This window comes from Leptonychotes weddellii, chromosome 9, assembly GCF_054177405.1.
Source record: "Leptonychotes weddellii isolate Sample4059 chromosome 9, ASM5417740v2, whole genome shotgun sequence".
NCBI lineage: Eukaryota > Metazoa > Chordata > Mammalia > Carnivora > Phocidae > Leptonychotes > Leptonychotes weddellii.
The window spans coordinates 37,249,426-37,262,855 of record NC_138377.1 but is presented as its reverse complement, the minus strand read 5'-3'; the positions used below and the strand labels follow the sequence as shown (position 1 = coordinate 37,262,855).

At 37.2% G+C, this 13,430-nt stretch overlaps 1 long non-coding RNA gene across 4 annotated transcripts in view; it reads right to left on the bottom strand.

Moving 5' to 3' along the window:
• LOC115944496 (uncharacterized) overlaps nt 1-13,430 on the bottom strand; it is a 23,584-nt gene extending 10,154 nt beyond the window's left edge. For 3 of the 4 annotated variants that reach the window (XR_014148451.1, XR_004079041.2, XR_004079042.2), the window contains exons 1-3: nt 13,128-13,430; nt 12,168-12,218; nt 9,789-9,871 (exon numbers count right to left, since the gene is read on the bottom strand). This is a non-coding gene — a long non-coding RNA (uncharacterized LOC115944496). Of the gene's footprint in view, nt 1-6,923; nt 6,978-9,788; nt 9,872-12,167; nt 12,219-13,127 lie in introns of all 4 variants that reach the window. The other variant, XR_014148450.1, reaches the window with a different exon arrangement.

Here is a 13,430-nt window from a genome sequence, read left to right as displayed (position 1 = left end):
TTAAAAAAAAAGAAGTAGCATAATGAACTTTTGTGGGGTTTGTTTTTTAAAGATTTTATTTTTGGGGGTGCCTGGGTGGCTCAGTCGTTAAGTGTCTGCCTTCGGCTCAGGTCATGATCCCAGTGTCCTGGAATCGAGCCCCACATCGGGTTTCCTGCTCAGCAGAGAGCCTGCTTCTCCCTCTCCCACTCCCCCTGCTTGTGTTCCCTCTCCTGCTGTGTCTCTCTCTGTCAAATAAATAAAATCTTAAAAAAAAAAAAAAAGATTTTATTTTTAAGTAATCTCTACACCCAATGGGGGGCTCGAACTTACAACCGTGAGATCAAGAGATGTATGCTCTACCAACTGAGACAGGCAGGTGCCCCATGTGTGCATGCTTTAATATGAATACATATACTGTGTGTAATACACACACACACACTGAACTTCAAATGTGTACTTTGGGAAGGGGGAGGAAGATAAATTCTGATAAACAAGGAAGGGAATCTAGGACAGTTTCCTAGAGATCTGGTGGATAAGATCTCCAATCAGTGAATTTAGGAGAAAAACTATAGATGTCAATAATTAGCAGAAAAAAACTTCTGAGATGCTAATAATTGAAACAAAGTAAAAAGGCTAATCTATATAAGACTATGAGGAAGAGAATCTAGATGACAGTGGGAATGCATAACGGTTTTTCCATCCGATTCAAAGAACTAAGAATTCTCCACAGATCTGAATTTACAAGGTCTGACGTGAGGCCCAGGATTTGGATTTTGAACAAGTATCTGGTGTGATGCTTGTGAATACACTAAAATTTGAGAATCACTGATTTGGATTTAGTAAAAGGAGAATATAACAGAGACAGTTAAAGGGTTTCAAGAGATGAGATTTCTGTTATAAAGCAAAATGGAGAATGAAGCTGTAGGGCATGATGGTTATTGATGAAAACTTTTTTTCCCTGGATTTTAGAGAAACACAGGTCTTAGAAATAGGAACACATACCTAGACGATGAAAAGGAAAGTTTCTGGTAGAAACTTTATAGTAGATGGTTTCAAATATCTCATGATTTGGTATCAATTTCCTGAACATTTCCAACATGAGGGTGGACAAAAAGCATAAATGCACAGGGATTAAACAGCATTTTCTTATTTTACTGACAGGTCAAGAAAGAGAAACAAAGCTCTGACTTAAGGAAGATCAGGTCAATTTGGTCAAAGAAAATTTTATAGAACTTGGTTCCACACGGCAAAAGAACCTTAATACAAGATTCCCTTACCAGCAATATGAGGGGATTCCGGTTTACATTGAAAGTATGTTCCACTAACACATTCTGTTAACACCTAATTAGAAGTTCATTTCACAAGAGAAAAAAGTTAACAGACAGAGGTGCCTGGCTGGCTCAGTTGGAAGAGCATGTAACTTTTGATCTCAGGGTCCTAAGTTCCAGCCCCAGGTTGGGTGTAGATTACTTAAATAAATTAAAAAAAAAAAAAAAAGTAACAGATAATTAGTCCCATATAACTAAATGTTCTATTTACTATTTCAGTTGCAAAAGAATTCTTAAAATCATTTTACTGCAAACTCTTCCTCCAAAGATATTCAATATTCACAATGTAGCCAATTTCTATTTGAATCACCATTGACCTTTTACCTGTCCCTACTGAAAAAGGAGTAAATGTGTGGTTGAATGGAAGTTTTTCGATATTTCTAGAGAGAAAGTCTACTAGAAATGAACACAGATCCTTCCTTTGCAGGCAATATAATGATTCATTCACTAACTGAAATACATTTGACATGGAAAGCCTAAAGGCAAGCCACAAAGTTGGCAAGTCACGCACTAATTATTTCTGACAACAAAAAGTTTCTTTTCCTTCCTGGCAACCCTCTCTTCCAGGATATAAAGCCAAATGAAGCTTTCTGACAAATCACTTGTAAACACGATGTGCCATCTTCTCATCCCCACCCCATCTAGATATCTGGACATCTTCCAAACTGAAATTCAGGAGAGATGCTTTAAACATGAAACTCAGGCTCGTCTACTCTAAATCCATTCTTTCCCCTAAATGGAAATCTGACAAAACAGGAAGTACTTGGCAGCATATAGGAGCAAGTTCTGTAGCTTACGTATTTACTGGTTAACAAACTATTTTTTCATGACTGTGTAATAAAATGCAGAACTTCACATATAAGAGGAAAACAAAAAATTTGCCTTGATTACCAAGGTTCCCTTGGCAATTTAAAGGTCTTAAGGACAATTATCACACAATTCACTGAGAATAAGAAATGGGGATGGCTTTTATTTCTGTTACATTCTTTCAAATCCACCCCCCCAATCCTGTCTGACCAAGATCTAAGCCACCAAAATTATACAAACACTGGAAGCAATTTTAGGACTACACATAAAACTAAGAAACAAATATTAAAAGGAAAAAAAAATAAGATTTTTGGTTTGGTTTGAGGGAATCAACTTGGGAGAAAAGATTTTGTTTATGCTTCAACAGGATTGGGTAGCCCCAAACACAAATAAATATAAATCCGTAAGTGGGCCATTAGGATGAACAGACTCAATAACACACCATGAAACATACCATAAGCCACTGAAAAGAAAAAAAGAAAATGAACCCCCCTCCATGCCTTCTTTCAGCTGCTCCCTCCATCCTCCCTCAACCCCCACAGCCCAATTCCATTGCTGTTGAAACTAGAAGTATTTCCAGGTAACAATTTCTATCTTGTTCTATCTTAACTTTTAAGCTATCACACTTATGAGTATAGCAGTATATCAAAGTGCCTCGTAAATGTTAGACTAACAAATGATGTAAGGCATTATTATCTAGTCCATTTTTCCCACCCAAAAAGCAGGCTGAGGTCCACAGTAAGTCATGAAATCAATTCTGTCAGTCATAATAGGCTTAAAAAAAAAAAAAGTGAACTACCAGAGAAAATACTGGAGAACACTGTACTTTCATTTGTTGTGTGTGGTCAGTACACACACATACACAAAATAGAAACTTCACTGTAATGAAATTAGTGATCTTCCTTAGCTATTATTTCAGCTACCTGTCTTACCAAACAATGAAAGCAATTAGAATGCCTATTAACTAAAACAGTGAGGTAGGTAGGACATTAAAGCTTCTGTCAGAATTTGATCCTATGTGATAAGAATCCCATGGGACAGGAATAGCAGCAACTTCCTTAAGTGATAAAATTATTGGGTCAATACCTGATACATCTGATTCAGATTCTCACAGGCTGTTAAAAATCAGTTAACCTTTCAGGGACATAAAGGTATTAGAAGCATGCTTGGTAATTCTTATTTGAAAAATATGGTGCTGGACTGGAACTCTCAAGTATATTAAGAGCTGTAAGTATCTAGCCCCGTGCCCTTTATCTCTAAAAGCAGATACTCAAGCAGAGTAATGTATCCCAGGTCACAACCAAGGAGAACAGGCTTATGATTAGAACACAGAACATATGGTTTTCAAATCCAGTGTTCCTATGTTAAGATGCTTATTCAATCCAACATCCCACTGAACTATTGTAGAAATTCGGAGAATTTTTGAGCTAAGAGTACATACTTGCCACTTTAGCTTTATGAATGCCTAACAGCCTGATATTTTAACTTATCCCATTTCCCACCATTCCCATTTCTTCTAAATCTAGAGGTCAAGACCCTCTCAACATTTCAGTAACTGAGGATCAAGTAAGTGTCCTCATGAAATATCTCACCCAGTTCCTCTTCTGAGTACCTCTACTTTCCATGCTTAGAGGCATTATGGTGGTAAGAAAACTTGTTACTTGTAAAGTGAGATTACTGATTGAGCCAGGTGGCTTATATGTTCTGTCATTGGCAGCAGATGTATTCTAAGCCCTGGCCAAACTTTTCACAAATTTGGACTACTGTTGATAAGGAAGATTGGTGGGCGGGTGAAAAATCAGTTACTTAAAAAAACAAAACCAAACCAAACCTCCAATACCTCTGGTTGTTAATTAGATATACCACCTTTTAAAAAACAGCACAAAAACATTCTAATGAAAACCCTTGACCTGTGGACAGTCCCCCTAGTGCTCTACTCCCTATTATGTTCCTGAATCTGACTTAATTCTAAAACCTCAAGTGCGTCATTTTAAGTAACTGAACAGGCAAGATGTTCCTAGTGTACAAACACTGACAAAGCATATTTTTACTAACATGCATTTGTCTATTAAATATCACCTTTTAGATTACTATACATCTTGTAAGCTTTCACTCCACAAGTGAGTGCCTAAGTGCCAAGGTTTGCGACAGGTTCTAAACTTACAAAAGTGTATAAGGTACAGTTCTCTGTCTATAAGGATGTCTGAATTTAGTGAAGGGATATCTAAGTGAATAAAAAGCTACAATGTAAGACAGAAAGTGACAGGAATCATGTTAAGAATATATGAAATTCATATGGACAGATGACCTATAGCTGTAGAGGTTATCAACAAAAGTTTCACTTAAAAAGCAGTCTTTGGGGCACCTGATGGCTCAGATGGTTAAGCGTCTGCCTTCGGCTCAGGTCATGATCCCAGGGTCCTGGGATCGAGCCCCACATTGGGCTCCCTGCTCCTTGGGAGCCTGCTTCTCCCTCTGCCTCTCTCTCTGTCTCTCATGAATAAATAAATAAAAATCTTAAAAAAAAAAAAAAAAAGCTTTGACTATGTGGTGATACAGGAACATTCTAGATTGTGGGAAAAGTGTAAATAAAAACAAAGACCAGGGAAAACACAGAGTTTGTACAGGGGAGCCATGATAGTTTTAGTGTGACTGCAAATTAGTTTGGAGAGAGAGGTCTAGAATGCTAGGTCTAGACTGGGAGGTCTAGAATGGGAGGCAGAGTCTAGAAGCTTTATTTCTGTATATAAATATAACATATTCTTTTAAAAGCTGCCAGAGTGACAGTACGTAACAGCATCAGACACACTAACACCACCTAATATCTGATTGCTTCCTAAACACTTGGCATCATTCTAAGCACTTTACACGTATTAACTCATTTAATAGTAATTCCAACATTGTCAGGGCAGTTCTACATATATTATCCCCATTTTACAGATGCGGCAGAGAAGTTAAGAAATTTGTTGTAAACCACCCTTCTCACAAAAAGCCTGGCCACACCTACACATTCTAAAGCTGGAAGTATCTTCTTTGCTATCCCTGAACTATTTTTAAAAGCTATCATTCTTTTTTTTTTTTTTTTAAGATTTTATTTATTTATTTGACAGAGAGACACACAGCGAGAGAGGGAACACAAGCAGGGGGAGTGGGAGAGGGAGAAGCAGGCTTCCCGCTGAGCAGAGAGCCCAATGCGGGGCTCAATCCCAGGACTCTGGGATCATGACCTGAGCCGAAGGCAGACACTTAGTGACTGAGCCACCCAGGCGCCCCTAAAAGCTATCATTCTAATTGGGGCCCAGAGAAGACCTAAATCCTGTAAGTAGCTCCAATCACTCAATCTTTGAAAAGTAAAAGGTATCAAAGTTAAGGGATTAATAAAAGGAAAGCAATGGAAACATACAAATAACCACATTCTCATTGCAAACAAAAAATGCTGAAAATGTTATAATGCATAAATGTTTCTGAATGTATTAATTACTTTTTCCTCAATCTGTAAACAGATTGTTTTGTAACTCAAAGCCAGCACTATGATGGGAAAAATTTTTAAATGCTTATTTAAATGAGATCAAAGACAATTTTGATATATGTAACAAAGTGGCTCAAATTTCATAAGTTCATATCCCAAATGGGTTAAGTTTTATAAAAATGGATTAAAAAGGCAAATCAAAAAGAAAAAGGGAAAAAAAATTAATATTATGATTGATAAACTGATATTTAAAAAGCTTGTTTTTTCTAAAAAAAAAATCATAACTCTTCCCTTGCTAAAGAGCAGAAAACATAAGATTTTCTAAAGCCCTAAGAAAAAAGGGACCGAGAGAGTTAACTAGTAAAAGTAAGCTCTTCTTGAAGAATACTCAAAAATTAGCCTAATCCATGTTTTCTTTTTTAAGATTTTATTTATTTATTTATTTAACAGAGAGAGAGACACAGCGAGAGAGGGAACACAAGCAGGGGGAGTGGGAGAGGGAGAAGCAGGCTTCCCCGCAAAGCAGGGAGCCCAATGCGGGGCTCGATCCCAGGACCCTGGGATCATGACCTGAGCCGAAGGCAGATGCTTAACGACTGAGCCACCCAGGCGCCCCATCCATGTTTTATTTCTAATTGTTTTTTTTTTAAATATTTCTAATTGTTCAAGCCCTTCCTTATCAGTATAAGTGATAAAATAAAAGTGGTTTCCAAAAACAAGACAATTAACATTTTTACTTAGATTTTAGATATTTAAAGACTCTTAGCTAAACATTCATGTTCCACACACATCTGTTACCTCTCTGTATTTTGTTAAAAGACAATTAAAAGAAAACACACAAAATTTAGTCCACTGGAAAAAAGAGGGGAAGATATTTCACCCCACATATCTGAACACTTTAAAAGCATACATATATTTTGTAAGAGGTTATCTTTTTTTTTTCTTTTAAAGATTTTATTTATTTATTTGACAGAGAGAGAGAGAATGAGCACAAGCAGGGGGAGTGGCAGGCAGAGGCAGAGAGAGAAGCAGGCTCCCCACAGAGAAGGGGGAGCCCGATGTGGGGCTCGATCCCAGGACTCCGGGATCATGACCTGAGCCGAAGGCAGTCGCTTAACCAACTGAGCCACCCAGGCGCCTTAAGATGTTATCTTAAAACTGTATTTTTTTAAATAACGAAGAACTGACCTCTCCCCTTTAGTCTGAGAATCATCTGGCTTCCCTGCACTTATTTTACTTACTAATCCACTTTAACTTTTCAATTTAAGTTGTACTTTATTTATTTTTTTGTTTATTTATTAAGTAATCTCTAAACCCAATGTGGGGCTCAAACTCACCATCCTGAGATCAAGAGTCGCATGCTCTTCTGACTGAGGCAGCCAGGTTGTACTCTAAAGATCAGAAATAAGAAAGCCTTGATAAAAACACTAAAATCTAATGGAAGGATGGAATTAGAATTCAAAATACAAGGGCGCCTAGGTGGCTCAGTTGGTTAAGCAACTGCCTTCGGCTCAGGTCATGATCCTGGAGTCCCAGGATCGAGTCCCGCATCGGGCTCCCTGCTCGGCGGGGAGTCTGCTTCTCCCTGTGACCTTCCCCCCTCTCATGTGCTCTCTCTCTCTCTCACTCTCTCAAATAAATGAATAAATAAAATCTTAAAAAAAAAAAAAGAATTCAAAATACAGAAAACAATGTAAGGTAGAGCATTTGCCTTGTCCCAGTTAGGGACCTCAAAGGTACTTTGATAAAGAATAAATGCTTACCAGACATTTCAAGCTCTAACTAGCATGTTTAAAACTGATTTCATTTTCCTCACTAATCAGTGGCCTTTCCTGACCTTCCAAATTTGTTAAAGGTATGAACTATTCCCCCCTCTTTAAAATCTAGAGTGTTTTGTTTTCTTCTTTACCTCTGTAATCAAGTAGAGATCACATGCTGCCAACTCTTTTTCTCCCTCCCCCCCACCCCCAAAATCTCTTGCTCACCTATTCCTTCCTCTTTCTCCAGGTCCTACTTTAGTTTCAAGCATGCTGATGCACTGCAACAGTATCTTTATTTATTTATCTTTTTAAGATTTAGAGAGAGGGCACTAGAGCAGGAGGGGGGAGGGGGAGAGAAACCCAAGCAGACTCCACACAGAGCCCACCGCAGGGCTCAGAACACTCAGCAGGGCTCAGAACACTTAACGGAATACTTAATCAACTGCAGTGCCCCCACTGCAACAGTATCTTAACTGTCTCTCTACCTCTAATTCCTGTGTCATTTCTTCAGTCACACTGGACACTGTTTCCAAATGATTTTCCAATAATACATCTTAGGTACATTGTACCTCTCTGTGTTTATTCAAAAACCCTCAAGAAAAATAACTAAAATTAAAAAGGAAGACTGTATGGAAACATATCTGCAGCAAATTACTACTAAATATATAACAAACTCAAAGAATTAAATAAAATATCAAGACTGCTACATAAATGGATAGAGATCTTGAAGACAGAACTTGTCTATTACTATGAATCAGTAAGTGAAATTACAGAAAAAGGTCCCACTTCACTAGTTAACAACAAAAATACTACAAAGAAAAGGAGAGCTCAACATATTATGCACCTATTAAATTAGCAAAAATGATTATAATTACAGGCTACCCAATGCTGACAGCTAAACTTAGGGAGGGACAATTAATCCTAAAAGAACGGTCCAAAAGACAGAAGATACTGTATGCACACAGATGATAATTATAACACAATACTGAAAAACCAGAAACCCAAAAGGTCAAGCAACAGAAGAATGAAGTTGAAACAGTCTGATGAAGTACCTTCAGACATTAAAATTATAACAGGGACTGTTGGTCACATTGAATGCTTATTACAATGTTAAAGGAACAACGAAAAATAAAAGTTCATCTAATTATAAAGGAAAAATATGCATACGAACAAGGAAGATGGAAATTTTAAAAATCTGATGTTAGAGTGGGATTAAAAGTGATTTTTTTTTTAGTTCCATTTTGGTTTGTAAAATTTGAGAATAGAACAAAAATAATTTTCATTTCCTGCTCAATCCCAGCTTTCAAGGCCCTCTTAGGTTCCCAAACCTGTATAGAGGACAAGCACCCCATATAATTCCTGATGTGCAGCTAATTCTAGAAATGTTGATAAACTGGCCTCACACAATTTTCCCCTTGTAATCTTTAGTCACCCATCTTCTCCAAATTGGTTTATTTACTACCCCAAACATAGCTTTCTTCATATAACTGAATTCTTGATCACAACTTTCCATCCACTAAGAAAGTCTAAGATTGTCCCTTCTAATTTTACAAATTATATCTCACTAACCTTGAAAATCCTTCAATGATCACGAAGTAAATTTCTTCTTGTTCTGCATTATAAAACAATGTGGCTTGGGGCGCCTGGGTGGCTCAGTCAGTTAAGTGTCTGACTCTTATTTTGGTTCAGGTCATGATCTCAGGGTTGTGAGATAGAGCCCTGTATCGGGCTCTGTGCTGGGCATGGAGCTTGCTTGCCTGCTTAAGATTCTCTCTCTTCCTCTGCCTCTAATCCTCCCTCAAAAAGAACCCAAACAAACAAGAAAAAAAACCAAAACTACAATTTGGCTTTTAAAAAACAATTAGATCTGATTGTATACTGAACTTTGACAAATCTATTATTCTCGTAAGCCATGATTTAAATCTTTAAAAACCTACCTAAATTGAATCTTTTGAAATAACTATATTAACTTTCCGTGTTTAATTATGTTTTCTTTTATTAACAATAAGCTCCTTGAACATAGATCCTTGCCATGTAGAAACACCACCAGATACCTAGATCAGCTTGAATCCAAATCCTACAATACGACGTCACTCTAGTTTGAATTATATGTGGAAAAACCCCAGGCATCTATGCCTCCAGGTGGCCATAAAAATCAGCAGTGACACCTAATAGGGCAAAAAGACTATACAGGGATTGCAAAGATTGCTTTGTTAACAAATAAGCAAATTATGTAACTTTCCAAAAAATAACAAAACTATTAGGAGAGCAGGTACATTCAACACAGCAATCTGTTCTATTTCTCAACATAGACATTTACAGAAACTGTACGGTGGAACAAATTTGATCATTTTTCAAGATACATGTATACGTGACATACATACATAAAATAGCAACAGCCGATCTTAATTACTAAATAAAAGGCAAAGTAAAACTACATACCAGAAATACAATTTTCAATAGCAGATCCAGGTCTTTTAAAACTGGAACATATTCCTTCATTTTCCCACAAAATGAGGTTTATTCTAAAAGACAAAGACTTCCTTTAGTTTTGAGTATGCCACAGTCCTCAGAACATAGACTATTTTATAATCTCCTTAAAAAACAAAGAAACAAATACTTCCATTCTAAACACTTTTACTGATGAGATCCCTGTATGTCAACTATTTTAACATGGGCTCAAAAAAAATCAGGAAAATGTTCAATGTTCCGTGATTAAAAATCCAGAAATGGGAACCACATGAATGGATAAACTAATCCATAGGAATGTTCTAATTTTGAGATTTCAGTGTAAAATACTACCTTAAGAACCTAATTACATAGCTTCATTTGAAGCCTTGACCAAATAAATAAAGCATTCTGCTTTCAAAATAGCTTTTCATCATTGACACACCATTAAAAATTTTGATGATTTTGATTTTGTAGGGAACATTATTCTATTAGTTTGGGCTCATTGAAATAGGTTACGAAAAACAAATCTATCATAATGAATTTTCTCTCATTAATACCTAAAAGATGGTCTAGTGACTGTCCAGTTAATATTCATCTATAGTCACCTTCCATTAATATATCTAAAATCCTCAAGAATTCTCAATGGGCTCTCTAAATCTGTATTACATTAACAATTACAAATCAATATTAAAACAAGTATTTGGATCATTATAAGAATTTTGAAGGCTAAGACAGCATCATCTGTGGAACATTACAAGTTCTTAGAAAAGTATTACTGTTAAAGAAAACATTAAGTTGGTTTATTTCACATATTTTACAAGAGTGCATACAGGTTCATAACAAACACTGACAAAGCACCTATCATGTATCAGGTAGGGAAACATAACAGTGATAAAAATCTCAGTTGCTGCCCTCTGGGAGTGGAGTCTCAAATAAAGAGCCTAACAACTGCAAAACAAACGTGATGAGAGACAATATAAAGGGTACTATGAGGGTACAAAAGCACCAGGAGAATACACATAAAGATGGAAAACTTTAAGGAAAGCTATGAGGAAACATAAAATAAACTCACTAACTATATCATAAAAACAGTATTTGTTTTTAGTATCCTCTAAATGTCACTTCTGTGTAGCAAAATATTCCACTATACAAATACCTAACTAGAGTCAAAAATATATTAAATTTAAGAAATCACTTGTAAGGTCCAATAAAAATTCTCAGAATTATTTTACTCTATGTGTGACTTAAAAATTATAATTCTACTTGAATAAAGAGACCCAGGAGAGAAAATTAAAAAATAAAGCAAAAAAAAAAAAAATAGGGGGGAAAAGGAAAAAGGACAGCAAAAAATATAAGTGCAGTAAGAACAACGCTTTCTGATGGACAATTGTACAAAGACTAAAGCCTTAAATGTATAATCCTTTTGGCCTTTTATTTCCATTTCTAGGAGTTTATTCCAAATAATCAGGAATGTACAGAATGCCTAGGTATTTTAGCCACAGACGACAGTTCTCAGGCAAAATCTCTTGTAAAACACGCACAAAGATACCAAACATTACATTGCTATTATAGAAAAATTAAGGTATCAGATTATATAAAGTACGGTACATCTATCCTATAGAGCACTATGCAACCATGAAAAATGCTTTATGGACAAAATGTTTCCCATGTTCCCAGTATTTTCCATAAAGAAGAAAACATGAGTGACAAAATGAGCACAGCTAGAATGACCTTTATTTTATAAAGCAAAGCTGATGAAAATGAGAAACCCCTCTGCATTATATGTAACTACAGTATAAACTATAATTACCTTTTGGTGGAAGGAATACAAGATATTTTTGTTTTCTTCTTTTGGCTTTTTAGTAATTTCCCAATGCTCACTGACATGCATTATTTGGATCAGATAGTACTTTTAAGTTGGGAGTGGAATTATAGGTGATTACCCCCTGGACAGTTCAGCAGTATTGTATTGTTTTACTATTTTACTAAGAAAAAATAAATCACTTCTCTTTTAAACTTTTAATGACATATCTTTTCTACACACTAAAATTTTTTAGTAAGGAAAAAAGAAATCCTGAAAATGTTCATATTATTCTGTGATAAAAATATTAAATATTTAAAAATTTAGAAATGGGAACTACATGAATGGATAAATTCATAAGTATGTGCTAAATTTGAGATTTCATTCTACAAGATCACATCAGAAAGCTAATTATACAGATTCATTTGAACCCCTGACCAAACGAAGCTTCTTTCAATGACTGTTCTTCCATTTTCGCTATTTATGGCTCTGTTGGTACACAGCACTGGTCCATAAAAACTTTTCCAGTCTACCCAATTCTAAAGATTTTTACAGAAATTATAACTCACCTCAGTAATACTTAGGATATGTCACTGAAAGTCTTGTTTTCTTCAGACCAACTGCCAAAAAAAACCCCAAGAAGTTATTAAATCACACAATCGTTTCTAGTCTGGATACCCATCAATACAGCAATAGGGTTCAAAAGAGAGGCATTAGGAGCATAATTTTAAGCAGCTATCCAGACCAGTGTGCCTAGGTCACTTAAAAATACCTACAGTCCACTTTCTTAAGTAATTTTGAGAAAAATCACTGCTATGAATGAAAATTTTAGGTATTCTTTTTGAGTAAGTTTAATCAACGTGGATTTTCGACGATATTTCACATTTTTTTTATTTCATTCTTTAAAACAACTTGACAATTCAAACTCCATTTCCACCATTTCAAATGTGTTTTTTTAAACAGAACACAAAGATTCTGCTAAAGGTACAAAATCAGTGGCTGCCCCGAACAAAGTTCCTATAGGGGAGGTCCTCTTATTTAAGATGTTTTCAGTCCCTACAAAACCACTACTATTTCCTTTCAGAGTAGCATCAGCCCCGTGCCAAAAGGCACAGCCGCCTATCTAAGGTTAGAGTAGCAGAGTCTGGGCTAGCCAGTGAACTCCCCACCCTGCAGCTTTCTGCAGGTTCCTCAACGCTTAATCGTGTTGAGGAGCACGCGGAAATCTCTCTCCCCACGCAGATGGGTCCAAGCACCTTGCCTTTCCCCGCGTTAATTAAGGAGGCGCCCACAGCGGGTGGCACTTGGCTGGACGATATGACAAGTTCCCGAAACGCACTTCCAAAGGGAGGAAGAAGTGATCGGAGAGGAGACTCCAGAAAATCTCTGGAGAGGCATGCAAAGGACCCGCCCGGAGAAAGAGACCTGCACATCTCCTCCGCCCCTTTCTCTCTCGCGGCGGGAGAGGAAGCCTCGCCCCTTTCATCCCGCCCCACCCCCCCCCCCCCACCGCCGCAGAGAGACCTTACTTTGCCATGGCCGCCGCGCGGCCCGTCCACTTCCGGTGCCGGTGCCGCTAAAGCTGCGCCATCCCCCAGTCACTCGGACAACCACAGCTTCCAACCGACCTTTTTGACAAGTCCGCGACTCCTCCGACCTTCACTAGGTGCTGTCCTGGAGTGAACGGCGGATAGGTGCCGCACTAAAATGAATCTATGGGATGAAGCCTCGGCTCTCCTCTCGCCAGAAACATAAAAATGCGATAGAGCTGCGACCACCACCGCTCAGACAAAATGGCGCCGAGAAGCCGGTTTAGCGCAGGCGCCTTGGAA